General features: G+C 41.6%; 1 long non-coding RNA gene across 1 annotated transcript; it reads right to left on the reverse strand.

Annotated features, from left to right (window-relative positions):
• Positions 1-1,408: 1,408 nt before the first annotated feature.
• Positions 1,409-14,386, reverse strand: LOC118493039. Its single transcript, XR_004894986.1, has 3 exons — positions 14,265-14,386; positions 13,070-13,076; positions 1,409-1,421 (listed from the first exon to the last, which is right to left on the reverse strand). It is a non-coding gene; the product is annotated as an uncharacterized LOC118493039 (long non-coding RNA).
• Positions 14,387-15,173: the final 787 nt, after the last annotated feature.

Genomic DNA, 15,173 nt, shown 5'->3' on the forward strand with positions numbered 1-15,173 from the left:
TTCTCCTCGTGTTTGAAGGTAAATTCTCCATCTTGGAGAATTTCTTTGTTTTAGGTGTGGGGTTCCAGGCTGGTGACTCCCCTACAGGCCGCTCTTTGGCCTATGGGGAAGCTTCAGGCCTTTTGAAGTTTCTCTGTCCCACAGACTAGTATCGCCAAAACTGTTAGGTTCCAACAAATGGTTTTATCAGTATGACAATTATCATAATATGGCCTTCACAGTCACTGGAGTCTCATTTATAAAGCTGTGCATAGAATCCACACTAAATGTTTGCATACATATTATTGAGGGAATGTACGTATGGCAAAATGGATTCTGATTTATAAAACCTTGAGTACACTTGCTAGTGTGCATTCATCATTTGGATGGCTCAGCCTCCTATACGCCCACATTCAACCATAAATAGTCAATGAAAATCTCTTCCAATGAATGTTGATGCAGAGAAATGAGCCTGCTGATCAATCATCATGGCAACAACCGAGAGGAAGACCAAGAAAAGGAATTGTTCTGACAATAATAATATAAGTGTGCAGTCGAAGGTGAAGAAGGAGTAGAGGAGAGGACTCAGTACACAGCCCTGTGGGACGCCAGTGTTCCATGTGAGGATCGACGAGGTGTGTTTGTTTAAACTAACATACTGGGGTGTGCTGGTTAGAAAGACCAAAATTCAGTTACAGAGGGAGGTGTTGATGCCAAGGTAACAGGAGTGTAGCGCCATGGAGATGGCGTCCTCCATGTTTCTGTTCTGGCGGTAGGCAAATTGGAGGTGGTCCAGTGTGGGTGGTAGGCAGGTTTTGAGATGAGCACTTCATGATAGTGGGGGTGAGTGCAACAGAGCTGAAATTGTTAATTCTCGCTGCAGTGGAGTGTTTTTTTGGGCATTTTCAGACTTTATTTTTGACAGGACAGCTGAAGACATGAAAGGGGAGAGAGGGGGGGAATGACATGCAGCAAAGGGCCGCAGGTCGGAGTCGAACCCAGGACCTCTGCGTCGAGGAGTAAACCTCTACATATGGGCGCCCGCTCTACCAACTGACCTATCTGGGCACCCCATATTATTTACTGAGACAAATGCATCCATGTTATACAGTATACCAATACTACACATTTTAAGTTTGGAGGTTTTGACACAGTAGAAGTCTTCCAGATAGAGGTCCGTGCAGCAGCCTCTCCGGCCCAGAGCCAGGCCACTGAAGGGAGCTCTGGCAGGGCTTGGCCCGGTCACTGCTGCTGTTGGCTGGGCTAACAATGGCAACCTTTGGCTGACCAGATGCTGGTCACAGTGGAAAGAGGACATACCTGCTGAATGGAGGGAGCCCTGCTGAACCAGGCTAACCTGTCCCATCAACACGAGTTAGGAGTGGGAAAAAAGGAAGAGGAACATTTTGGATAGGTTAGAGAGTGTGCTATTTTCCTCAAAACTCTGACTTTGGCTTTCCCGTGGGCACGGCATCTTAAATATGGCATTTGAAACAGGTATGTGTTAAGTGAAATTAAATTATAAAACTGTGTTCTTAAAGCAACATTGCCATTATTTTTTTAAAAAGGAGATCAAACTCTTCAAGAGGAAGCTGAAGTAGTAACAATGCTGTTTTTATTTTCTTCTTGAAGTTAGGTTAGCGAGGAAGCTGACATCAGCTCTTTAATGTTTTGTACTTAACTAAAGTACAAACATAGAAAAACACATTTACAATAATTTTGTTTTTTTTAAGATTATTTTTTGGGCATTTTAGGCCTTTATTATATAGGACAGCTGAAGATGTGAAAGGGGAGAGAGAGGGGGAATGACATGCAGCAAAGGGCCGCAGGTCGGAGTTGAACCTGCGGCTGCTGCGACAAGGACCAAGCCTTTGTACATGGGGTGCATGCGCTACCAGGTGAGCTAACCAGGCGCCCCACGTTTACAATTATTTTGAAAGATATGTTTACTGCAACTTCTGCTACTTGGGCGGAGTGATTTGCTCGCAGCACACGAGAAGCCCCTTGGTGAGGAGCAGAGAGTAATAACGGTGTTGCCCTAATCACTCCGCCCAAGCAGCAGTGCTTCGCCTTCTGAGAATAGTTCCCAGTATGTATACGGTTAGAAGATGGCTGTGTCTCATGTGACCTTGTTATTTGTACACGCTGTGACTCTACAAATCACAACATGTAAATAGGAAAATGTTGCCGTTATTTTGTCACTTATTGGTAGCAGTAGGCTAGATGGAGCCGGTTACCTCCAGGATCTGTGCTGTGCTAGGCTAGCAGTGGGTGCGTCAGACAGAGTTATGACACGCACGGAGATGAGAAGGGTATGTATGGACTTATCTAACTCTGGGGGATACGGTGAATAAGACAACGTCCCAATTAGTCGGTGTGTTCCTTTAATAACGTGGTGTGAGTCCATGCAGGGCCTTATATGTAAAAAGAAGAACCTTAAAACCAGCTCTAGCTTGCACAGGGAGCCAGGGAAGAGAGGTCAGGATGGGTGTTATGTGATCATATTTTCTAGTTTTTGTCAAGATTCTGGCTGCAATTTTCTAAGCAAGTTGAAGGCCTCTAGTGGCACAATTTGGAAGACCAGAACAGAAGACATTGCAGTAATCAAGTTGGGAAGACACAAATGCATAGATTACAGTTTCAGCATCATGAAATGATAGGTCATGCACAGGACTGATCATCTGTTTGTGTTATTGATAAGATGCAAGGCAAAAAAACAACCTGTGTACATTCCATTCCCCTCACACTTCACTGGCAAAGTACATTGTGAGGCCCTTCACTAGACACTCTCAGAACTCAGTGGAAGCAAACTCTTTGCTCCATTTCATCTCATGTTTTATACTTGAAGATGAAAGCACTGGTGGCTGTCTGTATGAATGACACGCTGTGTTATCTGCCACCGTGGAGTCTGTATTAATTAGCAAACAGCCGCCTAAACATGTTCTCGATCTGAAGGTTAAATCAAAATGCTGACAAAGAGCAGATTAGAGAATTGGCCCAAAAAGCTTCAAAATCACAGAGTTGAGTTCAGCAGTGGGTGTTTCTATTAATACTCCCATCACCTTCATGGTGCAGAGACAGAAAAATATCCGCCGGTGGATCGGTCGGGGAGAGACGCGCAGATTCGAGATTCCTTAGGCGTGTTCGAAACCGAACCTGTGACCTCTGCGTCGAGGACTGAGCCTTCACACAACTGCACGAGCTCCACCACAAGTCCACCGATGCACCCTACATTTCTACTGTTTAGAAACAAAAGCCCACTCCATTTTTCATTTCAGTTTTCGCGGGTGCTTCTGCTTCTCTTTCCCCTCTTGGAAAACCTGACAGCATTGCATTGTGGTATACGGGAGTTAAATGTAGGGTACATCTTATGTACACTCAAATAAGCTGTGCATTGTGGGTATTTTATAGTGGACTATATAGTGAATGAAATTAACCACGGAGAATTCAAACACCACTACCAAATGGCAAACACACTATATAGTGCACTATTTCCATGATAGAGAACGGTTTCCAACACAGCTCTTGTCATGCCTGGTTTGGCTGTTCTGGAGTGTGATAGGGCCATTTGGATAAGACCACACCTTAGTTTTTTAGAGGATCAGGTGTGACTAAAGCTGCAGACACACTGACCAGACGGCCGACCCTCGGCAGAAAAGGCAGTTGGACTGATCAGTCTCCTCGAGTTGGTAAAAAAAGTACCTCGGAACACACCAAAGTGACGAGACGTAATACGTCTCCATAACAGCAGGCGGCGCTAATCTGTATTGTCGCCCAAAAATGAAAACCGGCAGCTGATTGGACGAACGATGACGACTGTCATGGCGACTCGTTCAGAATACAACCTCACATTGTACTAAAATAGTTCACCGAAACGTGTTTCTGAAAACATTTTAAGCGAGAAATAGGCCATGCAGTTGCTGAATCTGTCTTCATTTCAGATCAACAAAGGTCAGTTTAAAAGATTTTCGTCAGATTTTGAGAGACTCTAGTCACGCTCATTCCGCTCCCCGTTTCCGGGTTAGCACTCTACCAATCAGATGGGTCATTTGAGTCCGACTGCCAGCAGTGCCCGCCCCGCCGATTATACATGTCAAATCGGCCAAAATGAAGGACGACGGCCCCTCGGACGGATGACGGCACAAAACACACCGAACAGACTTGAGTCACTGACCTCGCCAGACTGTCCAACGGCCGATTATCGGCTTGGTGTGTCAGCGCCTTAATCTGTTGCCACTCACTGGACATCACGCCCCCGAGCACTTTCTATAAAATTAAGCTTAGCGTTAGCTCATGCAGGACATTGAAGTCATACCCCCACTGACTGAATTATCATTCCTATCAGACACACTCCCAATCAGAGCCATTCTCACATCAAGGCGGTCCTTTTACATGTGACTCCCTCCTCACTGATCCCTGCTACACTGACGATGCTTCACTCGCTGCTGCTGCTGCTGGCAATGCTTAGGGCCTTTCTAGTTCAGAGTCCTAACATGAGTCAAAGTTTAAAATGGTTTTCAATGTCTTTCTTTTGGCTCACTCGTGTATACGGGGGTCGGGGGGTTCTGTATGGTGATCCCTGTTTCAGCTTAGCATGCTGCTTGGCTGGTCCAGGGAGCATTATCAAGAGCAGAGCCATCAGTGCCAAGCATAACTGTATTTCCATTTGTTGCAATAAATGGTTAAATCTATGACGAGAGTGTTCCTGACTGAATGATAGGAGAGGCACGTATGTTGTTGTTATTTCTTTTATCTTTATGAGGACCAAATGTTCTCACATGGGAAATAAATAATGAAGAAAATCTTCAAGAGAAGTTAGATAAAAATTAAATCCAGAGTTCAGATTAAATTAGGTTTAGCATATAGTGAGATTTGAGGTTAAATCTAATTCTGGGTTTAAAATTAGGTCAGATTTATGTGAGAACTAGGATTATCTCTGACCAATTATTAAAAACACATGCAGAACATCAGATAAATATATCAGCATTCACACTTGTCATGCTATATATCCAGTGATGTAATTCAAGAAACAACGTTGTACTGTACTTTGACTAAAGAAAATTAATTTGAGGTCCACTTCCTAGCATTTTCCTGGCATTTCATTGGCATCTGATCTTATTTTTTTGTCAAAGTAAGTTTTTGATGAATGAACATTCACACTTAATATTTCACTTTTTTTTAATTGGATCAATGTAAAAAAAAAATCCTATCTATGAAAAGGTGTCAAATGTTGTACAATTTACAAGTTTGAAAGTGATATTTTAATTTATTCTGAAAACAGTACTACGGAGACAGTACAATTGCAATTTTTGCAAATTCAAATATGAAATAAAATTGTCTTGAAACAAAGCCTTTACAGATTTTCCAAACAACATTCTTTACTTTATTATAGCTTTACTATGACTATACTCAAATTGCAAAATAATAATAGTGAACATCCAAATGAGCTTTTGTAAATGTAGGATTATTGACTAAAATTATTTGAATGTGCATATTTCTTCCACATATTTTTTTTTTTTACTCCTACTGATGTTAACTGGATTATTGCATTGTTTTCTTGCATTCCAGGTGAAATGTGTGTTATACCTAACAACAGAGTGAAATTTTTTTATTTCCCCTTGCGGAATCAATAACGTATGTGTTAATCTTGATCTTAATTACCAAATTATTAATTGTGCATATAGTGTATACAGTGTTATTGTATAACGTCATTAATTGTTTTACGTTTCCCCAGCACAAATATTTGCTGTGTGTGTGTGTGTGTGTGTGTGTGAGCATGTGTGTTTACGCTTACATATGTGTGCGTGCATGCCTGTGACAGTGTGTGTGTGTGTGTTTTTTTTATATATGCACGTGCATGCCTTTGAGAGGGTGTGTGTGTGTGTGTGTGTGTGTGTGTGTGTGTGTGTGTCTGTCTGTCTGTCTGTCAGTGTTTGTACACGTGTGCACTCAGATCCCCACTCCCTACGTCTTTATCTGAAGCGACTGTGTTACTGAATGCTTGAATGGATCACTTTTTCCATGAGAGCGCTGATGTTGAATCCCAGCTATGACAGAGTTATAGCTTCAGGCTGTTTTTCCATCAGCTCACCGAAGAAGACTCCTTTCACCTGACATGAACGCTTAGCAGGCCACACACAATGACTGATTTTTTTCTCCTCCCAGATCTCCTCCCGTCCGCTTACATCTCCCCCGCCATCCTCAGATTAGATGAAACTTTAAAATCATCTTTTAACATCAATAAATTATTGCCATATTCAATCTGAGACATTAGTGTAACACCAATTCTAACAGAGTCAGTGCTTAGCAGAGCGGCAGCCCCTCGCAGCTTCTGTTCTGTCAGAATATATTGTCTCTCAGCTTTCATTCATTTTCTTGCTCTTCAAAACAAACCGACTGACACTATGGTGGTCTTACCAATAATGACACCAGCATCATGTCCTCAGCAGTACAAATGCTGGAAGTTTAGAAAATTACTGATATCAGGAGTCCGAAATGTGGCTTATTTCACATAAGAAGTGAACTTATGCTGACCTTACCCCCAAACAACTTTTCAAGTGATTCCACTGTCGCAAACTATTTTCCAATATCTGATCAAAACCATGAGAGTCTTGCTAGAGTCGGGGTGCTCCCGTCGTCTCAATGGTTTGGTCTAAGGAGGTCATAAAACTCAGTCCCAGTCAGTCTTTTTCCCGTCTTGATGTTCAGACTAAATCAAACATGTTTGATGTTATCCTACAGAACAACAGAAAATTGGCAAACGTTCCCTTAAGCGGTAGCAGTAGCTAGCTTGGTTACATTGTTCAAAATAAAATCTAGTTGTAGTCTTGAAATGTGTGACCCTGCAAGATCCCCAGTCTTTGCTAGTAGGCAGAAGAAGAGCTTATTTTCAAGGCAAATATTACAAGAAACATATACAGTACATTAATGCAGAGAAAGCACGCCCTTATAAATAAAATTTGATCGTGGGGCATGTTATACACTATTCATTTTATTTCAGCAATTATTAAAAATGCCACCTGTGACCATTCTCAGTCAACCACAACAAGACAACAAGAAGAATTATGAAATTTAAATAGAATTCAATAGAGATTTTCTTATTTAGTTAGGAATTAAAATTGACTGAAAATGTTGTATTAATAAAATTCTGTAAGGTTGTGACGTCAACTACGCTATTTATAGGTAGAAAATGCTGCTACAGAGCTGTTACAATCATTCCCCGGCTGAAATGATGGTGTAGAGACGCAGGGAGAGCACATGCAAAAGACCCAGAAACGTTGACCAATCAGAGAGGACTGGGTTTTTTCGGGAGGGGGGTCTTAAAGAGACAGGCGCTAAAACAGAGCGTTTTTAGACAGAGGGTGAATTCAGGTAAATTCAGACGGACAGTATGGGGAAAATAATGGGGGTCTTTTTCAACATTAAAGCATGTAAACACGAAATACACGTACGAACTTGAAAATGAGATGGGACCAATAAACTAGTTACATGAATGTATATATACAGCATGCGCAGATAGTGGGACAAACAGGGGGTCAGTAGGAGTCACTTTTGCCCTGTGCCACTTTTACCCTATGCCCCCCCCGTGGTTTATTTTGGTCCTGGTCCAACACACACATTTTATACCAGCGTTTACCTTCACTCGATCTGATGGTTGGATTTTGATGATGAATGCGAAGCAGATCAACTTAAAATGGAAATTTGCCAACGCATGCAAAAACACTACTATAGTTTACTTTTAAATATGAAGTACATAATATGAAATATATGCTGCGTGCGCATCCTCCTGCATTTTCTCCTGTGCTCTGCTCTGTTATAGGTAGCGAGGAGACAAGCTAGTAATCAGTACAGCACTCAATGAAGCTGTTCAGGCCTACCTGCACCCTTTAACAGCACAAAGGACAATTTTGGTGGAGCGCGTGCATGCGTGCGTATGTGTACAAAGAAAAAAAAGAAAGAGAGAGAGGCCTTGACACCCAGTAAAGATCCTTTTAACAGTCTTTCTCGTCACTGGTCTTTTTTTTAAAGGCAGCCTCGCCTAAGCCTTAAACGCTCCTCATTACAACACTGTCTTCTAACAAGTAGTTCTGCCCGGCCTGCCACTGCCTGGCTGGTTTTAATGGTTTGCTTTCTAACTCCATACCCATCCTGTAATTGAGGAAGAGTCTGTTAAAGATCTCCTCTGGAGGCCAAGCTTTTTTAAGAGGCTCCTAAATGTAGAGATTCATCAGAGTTTTACAGCAGCACGGGAGAGGCATCGGCTAATCAAGGGCGCACCAGTTGGTGAGAAAGAGAGAAAACCGGAGAAAGGTTTTTTTGGTTGTAAGGATGGAGGAAGGCGGAGAAGGACAGGGCTAGGGCACATTATCTAGGACATAAAAACTTAACTCACACATTTCATGTCAGACAAATTGACCTACTTTGGAATAAGCATGGCCCTTTCATTGTAAAATATTAAGATTCCATTGCTGTGTCTCCTTGAACCCTAATTTGACCGTACAATATACACCTCTCTCATACAGTTTCAACAAAAACGGAACAATACAACCTTCATGAAGGTAGAATTTATTGCAGGGCTGTTGTATTGGACTATATTAGGTTTAACTTTGTGTAAAGAGGCAAATGAGGATATAGCCTAGAAAATAGATTTTGTAGTTGTCACACCACGCTATCTTGCTATTGGCTGTTCTGCATGGCTGTCAGGCGGGGTGTAGGATGTGCTTATTTGTTTGCAAAAGCCCCTAGTAGGAGCAGTAGGAGCGGACTTTTGAGGAAGGAGACATGTGTTTGAGTGCCAGGTCGGAGGCGGTCCAATCCCCTTTTCCCCATAAATTGTGTTAAAGTTATTGTCTCGTCTTAAATGTCTACAAAATAACTCTTCAATGGATCCCCGGCTAATGCCTACCATACATTAGAAGACTTTGAACAGACTTTGAACAGACTTAAGTCTGACACCATCTCACATCTAAAGACAATCATCTCACATCTACCAACCATAAACAAAACTGGCTCTAGCAGTTTGCTGCTTCCTGTTTGGTACTGGAGGAGCACACCCATTGGTTGTTGACAATGTTCACATGATTTAACTTCACTACCAAGATTTAAAATTTAGGGTAATATCCAACATGTTTGATTTTGTCTGCACGTCCAGACGGAAAAAAGACTGACTGGGACTGAGTGTTATGACCCCCTTACACCAAACTGTTGAGATGACGGGAGCACCCCAACTCTAGCAAGACCCTCAGGATTCATTCCGATATTGGAAATAAGTCTGCGACAGTGATATTGCTTTAAAAGTCGGTTGGTGTAAGGTCGGCATAACCAGCATGGGAGCACGGAGAGCGAGGTGATCGAGTTGGATCGGATTGGCGCTGTGGCAACGAGGACAGGTAGGCCTACTCACCTTACCTTATCTGTTGAGATTCATATATGCACGGGAAGCCCCTAGGCAAGGAATGCTAGTATCAAATTTTCCCAGGGTTGTGGTTATGCCGTGACATAGTAAACTCCATGCTGCCCAGAATATTTTTTTTATCTTATCTTGTGTTTAAGCAGCTCGCATGCAATTTAGGTCAGGATAGGTTCAAAACAAATGCAAGTCTCTTACACTTAACACAATACTCTCATGCCCAACATGGTGAGATGTGTGTAAAAAGCAGCAGGGGGGGTTGATCATGCACAACTAACCAGGCAATAATTAAATCCCCTTTTAAATACCATGAATATAGAGTCACTCGACCAGCCATGCCAAAACACTTATTTATCAACTTTAATATTCAATGGAAAAGGGGGGGATTTCACACATCATATTTATATTTCAGTTATGCACATTTACCAAAGCCATCTTCACTGCAAATCCTCCGTCCGTCTATACAGAAGTGAAGTGACATTCTAGTGATGCAAAAGAAGGCGGAGGTAGATGGTTGGGTCACCAAACCTGGGGAGCTGACATGGGAGTTGTCTGTTTCTTGGAACTATGATCACAATAGTTTCCTAACCTTTACCAAGTTTAGTAGTTTTAGTGTCCTAAATGTACCCAAACATTAACAATAGCGGCACTGGATCAGAAAATGCTAATGGCTGTTTTAGAGAGCAATGCCAAACAACCTATGTTGTTGATTAGTATCAACTTGTTAAAAACAGATGAGACAAATATGAGCTGACAAAAATATAATCTACATGCTACATGTGCAAGTGTTTTATTTGCATTAATGAGTCTACAGATTGGACATGCATTCAAAGAAAGTGGCTTCCTAAAAATGCATTTCCACGTATGCACTTCAGACATTGTATATTTCCAGTTCAGATCATGTGTTCAAATCAGAATGCTATTGCTCAATATTCCTGCTGCTCTTTTCTTTTTTGGGGCCGACTTTCAGTAGTCAGTCAACATCGCCGAGGGAAACAAGGCAGATTGATAACTTTCGATAGCCACAAATGGAATGCAAATGGCCTCTGAAATCATATTAAAGTCTCTGACGGGTGTGAGTGATGCCAAACAACAAGCGCTTGATTCTCCTGTCACAGTGTCACCTTCAGGCCCTTTTCAGTTCCCATATTAACGGGGATAGACGTATATACGGGATGACAAGGAGGGGTCGAAGGAATGGAAGGAATGAGAAAAAAGAACACAGCGAGCCGTGAGGGGAAAAAGGGAGAAAATGGGAGGCAGTGGATGAAGACTGATTGATAATGAAAACCAAAATGGAGAGACGGTAAGAAGAGAGACAAGAGCGGTTACAGAGGTCTAACATGTCTGGTTAACAAGTGGAAGTGGAGCTCAGGGAGAAAAAAAAAAAGGCACTGCTGTTCCCACTCGGGTCTGACTTCATTAGCTCATATTCCCCTCCTTACCCTTCGTGGCACGCTAGCCTGGAACCGACAACTTTTTCCCAAACCGCTTCTCCTCTCGGAAAGACAAACCCAGCCGAGCCTGAGATGAAATCTGAGAGGAAGATGGAGGTCGAGGGGAGGGGTGGGTCCAATTTAGGTTAAGGCTGACAGTACCTCTCCAACACTGAGTCGGGAGTGGAAGGACGACCTGGATTAAAGTCAGAGCTCCGTCTGGACTCCCTTGTGTTCCTTGAATCACCTTGCAGTGAGCCGCTGAGGCGGCGGTGAATCACTGCCACTCACTCCATTTGACTCACAAATCAAATGACGGAGGATCTGTTTGCTTTTTGTTATGTTTTTCCCCTTTGATAGAGATGGGATGCTCTGCTGCCATATCCAGCCCGCAGGCTAAAAACAAACAACATGATGAACTCCAACACAGTGCTATTTAAAAAGCCACAGCTCACTGTACTGTTTGAACTTACTGTGCAGTCTAGAACAAGCAAATACAGCAAACAATGATACAATTACAGTTAGATCAGTGGGCCTGATGTTAGAAAATATAATTCTGGCCTTTCAGGGTTGTCCACCTCTGATAAAATGGATGAGAAACGTATAGGCGTAATTTACAAGGCGGGATGGGGGGGTTACAACCCCCCCAATAATGAAAACTGTCCAGTGCAACCCACCCAAAAACACTATTATAATTTCCTTTACATAAATAAAGCCATTTTCACCATAACTTGATGCAGAAAAGGCACAAATTGTTGCAGAAAAATTGACCAGAATGCAGACAATGAAGTGTTTGGTGTTCAAAATTTCAATTTTGCTATTGGAAGGAAAAAAACATTTTTTTGACTTTCATTAGCAAATGAACCTGTGTGCCCTTTAGTAGGTTAGTGTATCTCTATTACTGGGGAATTGTGGGTGTTTCCCTGGATGGAGTCCCAGGGGTGCCATAGTCAGGCTATATGATGGAATGTGTGGAATGTGATGGAATGTTCTACTATTAAACATGCCAAAAGTAATATGTTTTATTATAGTGTAATGTTTAACTTTGCTCTAAAGATAAGATAAGATAAAACTTCTTTTGTCTATTGTCTGTTTTACACAGAAAATGTTCTTGCATCGTCTGTTCCTAAAGTTGTTAGCTCTAAATCTCTGTTCTGGATTAGTCAGACTTTAAGCCCAGTGTAACGACAACTATGTTGATTACATTATTAATGACACTGCTCAGAATGCCCCTTCAGAACAATCATGCTCAAAATTGTATAAATTTGCTTATTTATTTTGACAAAATGGAAATTAGAATTCACTCGCTGCTGTTAACTGAGTAAAGGAGCAGGCCATGTAAGCTACAGCAGTAATAAACAGCTGAAGGCAGATCTATCAGAGCAGTATGAGGGATTGTGCCTGTGGTGTTTGGCATACATTATTCTTATAATTTGGCATTTCTGTCAGTCACTGTGAAATATTAACTATCACATGTGAATTAAGCAGCCTCTCCTCGTCATGTGTTATGCTCCAAAGACACTAAATCAATGCTAATCTGATTTGGAAACATGAAATAAAAAAAGGCTCTTTCATTAATGTCAGTGAAGGCCAAATTAGTCTGCTATTTTGGATACATGTGCATGGAATACTGAGCTATAGGAACACTTTCACATAGAGAAAGTGTCTGGATTGACTCAGTTCTGTTAGCCATCCTTTCTCACATATGGTTTGCCTAACCTATAAAAAAACCAAAATGGCCTCGATTTCTTAGTTCAGAGAGTTGATATTCTATTCTACTCCGGGGTGTCGCCTCCTCCCATTAGTTGGCTGGGGCCAAGATCCATTGGCCTTTTGCTTCAGCGCAATCCTGGTCCAATGGCAGAATATGGCTTTCCCATCAGGAAATAACAACATTCCTTTGTCCCTGAGCTGGCTGTTGCCCTCCACCAACATGTCCACATTCTGTTACTGATTGACCCTGTTGGAATTCTCCACAACACGTCCACACCTTGCTGCAAGTCAAATAAAATACATCCCATTACATTTAAAGAATGTCATTATAACTGATTGATTATAATATGCAATAGAGAAAGAATTGATTAATTTTAATCATGGCCTTGGTGTATCCTTATTTTGCTGAAGCTAGGCACTTAGAGTGTTAACTTTTATTTATTTCTTCACAGCGCCAAACCAAAAAGACGGGAAAATGTTTTCAAACTGTATCTACGAGACACTCAAACCAGAATTTGGCAGATTCGCAGACTTTGACACTCACACAAGCTATGAAACTCTGTTAAACTCTATGATGGCTAAGGGACTTTTTTGCTGACGTTTTTTAGGGCTCTATGTCGACCAAACTGTACATGTGATACAAGCAATAACACAGTCAAATATATTTGACTTTTTCGATTAAATAAAAGCATGTCCATAAACTCTACATGTCTGACCCTCGATGTGATTCTTATTTTCCAGTGTGGCCATTGGTGAAGTTGAGTTTGACACCCCTGCATTAAATGAAAGAAAGATGGGGCTCAGTTGACTTCTATATCATTGAAAAAGTGCTTCTGTCTCGATCACACACACACACACACACACACACACACACACTGGTCCCACTCTGGTGATAGTGGTCAGGGTTCAGTGCTCATTTCACACCCATCAAAGTGGCATTTTAGCAGCCCTGATATCTCACCCACCCCCAATCTCCTATAATGAAATGGTGACACCACTCATAGTATTAGCCTTATCTGGCTTTATACACATATTCGAGAGCCGCAAAATAAGAGCAGAATACAGTATTTTCAGCTTTTTAGCTTGGATTCCATGCATAGATCACAATTAATAAAGTAGAGATAAAAGAATAGCTCCATTACACAACATATTTATATCAACATGGAATGAAATGAAATGTAATTTAACAGAGTTGATGGTACTCCTATAGGTTTTGTATCAGTGACGTCACCCATTGATTTGTAGACTGACGTTTTGAAGCCAGGAGTTTGCCTCTTGGCCGTCGCCATCTTGGTATTGACCATATTTGGACAAAAGGGTGGAGCTGGGGAGGACGGTGGGGCTAAGCCACTGTCTCTATGATTTCAATGGTGAAGTGCTAAGCTAAATGTTAAAGAGGAAAAGTCAACAATTTTCAACCCTTCTGAAGGGAGTCATCCAGCGGGGATTTACAGGCGGGTAAACGTGGACAAGTACAGCAGAACAGAAAATCTGCAGACTTTCCTTTAAGTAACCAGCTAACGCTAGCGCTAGCTTTGGTTGACAAGGTGCTACTACACAATAAATTTTTTTAGGTGACCAAAACGTTTTTTTGTTTGCTCTGGTCCAAATCAGTTGAGGAGTTTGTAAACTTGGTGCATTTTCATTGGTGTAACTGGTTTGAGAAGTGGGAGAGACACAGGGGGTCTGGGGGTCCATACATTTAGGGATAGGGACTATGATGATACAAAATCCAGGAAATAATTAAGTTGATCATAATGATGAATTCTGCCAGAAAGAATAGTACTAAACTATGTATAAGAAAAAGATGTCTTACTTTCTTTATTGTTTAAAATAGGGGCGATCGCCAACATTTAGCTCAGACTTCAATGCATTTTAAAGGTATTTCCAAAATAGAGAAGAAGGAGAATCTAAAAAATAAAGCTCTAGGGCCTATGTCCATAAAGCATTTTTCTCTGGAAGATAAGCACTGGCAGGGCCCTGGGGTGTACTTCATACTCATAACTAACGAATAACTCAAATGATAAATTCATCAAAATCTTTTTAGATCATCGCAGCGCTTTTTTTGATGAAGCGCAGGGATGATCTAAAAAGATTTTGATGAATTTATCATTTGAGTTATTAGGCCTAAACATGACATTTTTTCTTCCTATGTCTACTTGGTCAGACCACAGGCCCAGCTACTATTTTAACCCATTTATCAAGCATTTTGAACTCAGTGCCCATGCAGTATTATGACAAAACTTTAGTAAATACCAGGCTTCAGTCTTCTTCTCTTCATCTTCTGCCTGTTCTTCTTCTTCTTCTTCTTTTTCTTCTCTGCTGAGTAAAGCCGGTCCTAGTAAGATCAGCCAATTAAAAGCAATGCCTGTTTAATCACCGCAAAATGGGCAACAAGAGGTGTTTAAAAAGTGCTGCTCACACAGAATCCAGTCAATTAGAGGACAACCTTCCTGGGAGAACTCGTTTTCTATTTTAGGTTAATGCATCAAGTTCCTGCACACGTGTCTGTTCACACACACACACACACACACACACACACACACACACACACACACACACGCACACGCACACACACATTCTCTCAGACACATACACACACACAGGCTCTTTGCACTCCCCAAATGCTGATGCAC

Source organism: Sander lucioperca, chromosome 1 (assembly GCF_008315115.2).
Source record: "Sander lucioperca isolate FBNREF2018 chromosome 1, SLUC_FBN_1.2, whole genome shotgun sequence".
NCBI classification, from domain to species: Eukaryota; Metazoa; Chordata; class Actinopteri; order Perciformes; family Percidae; genus Sander; species Sander lucioperca.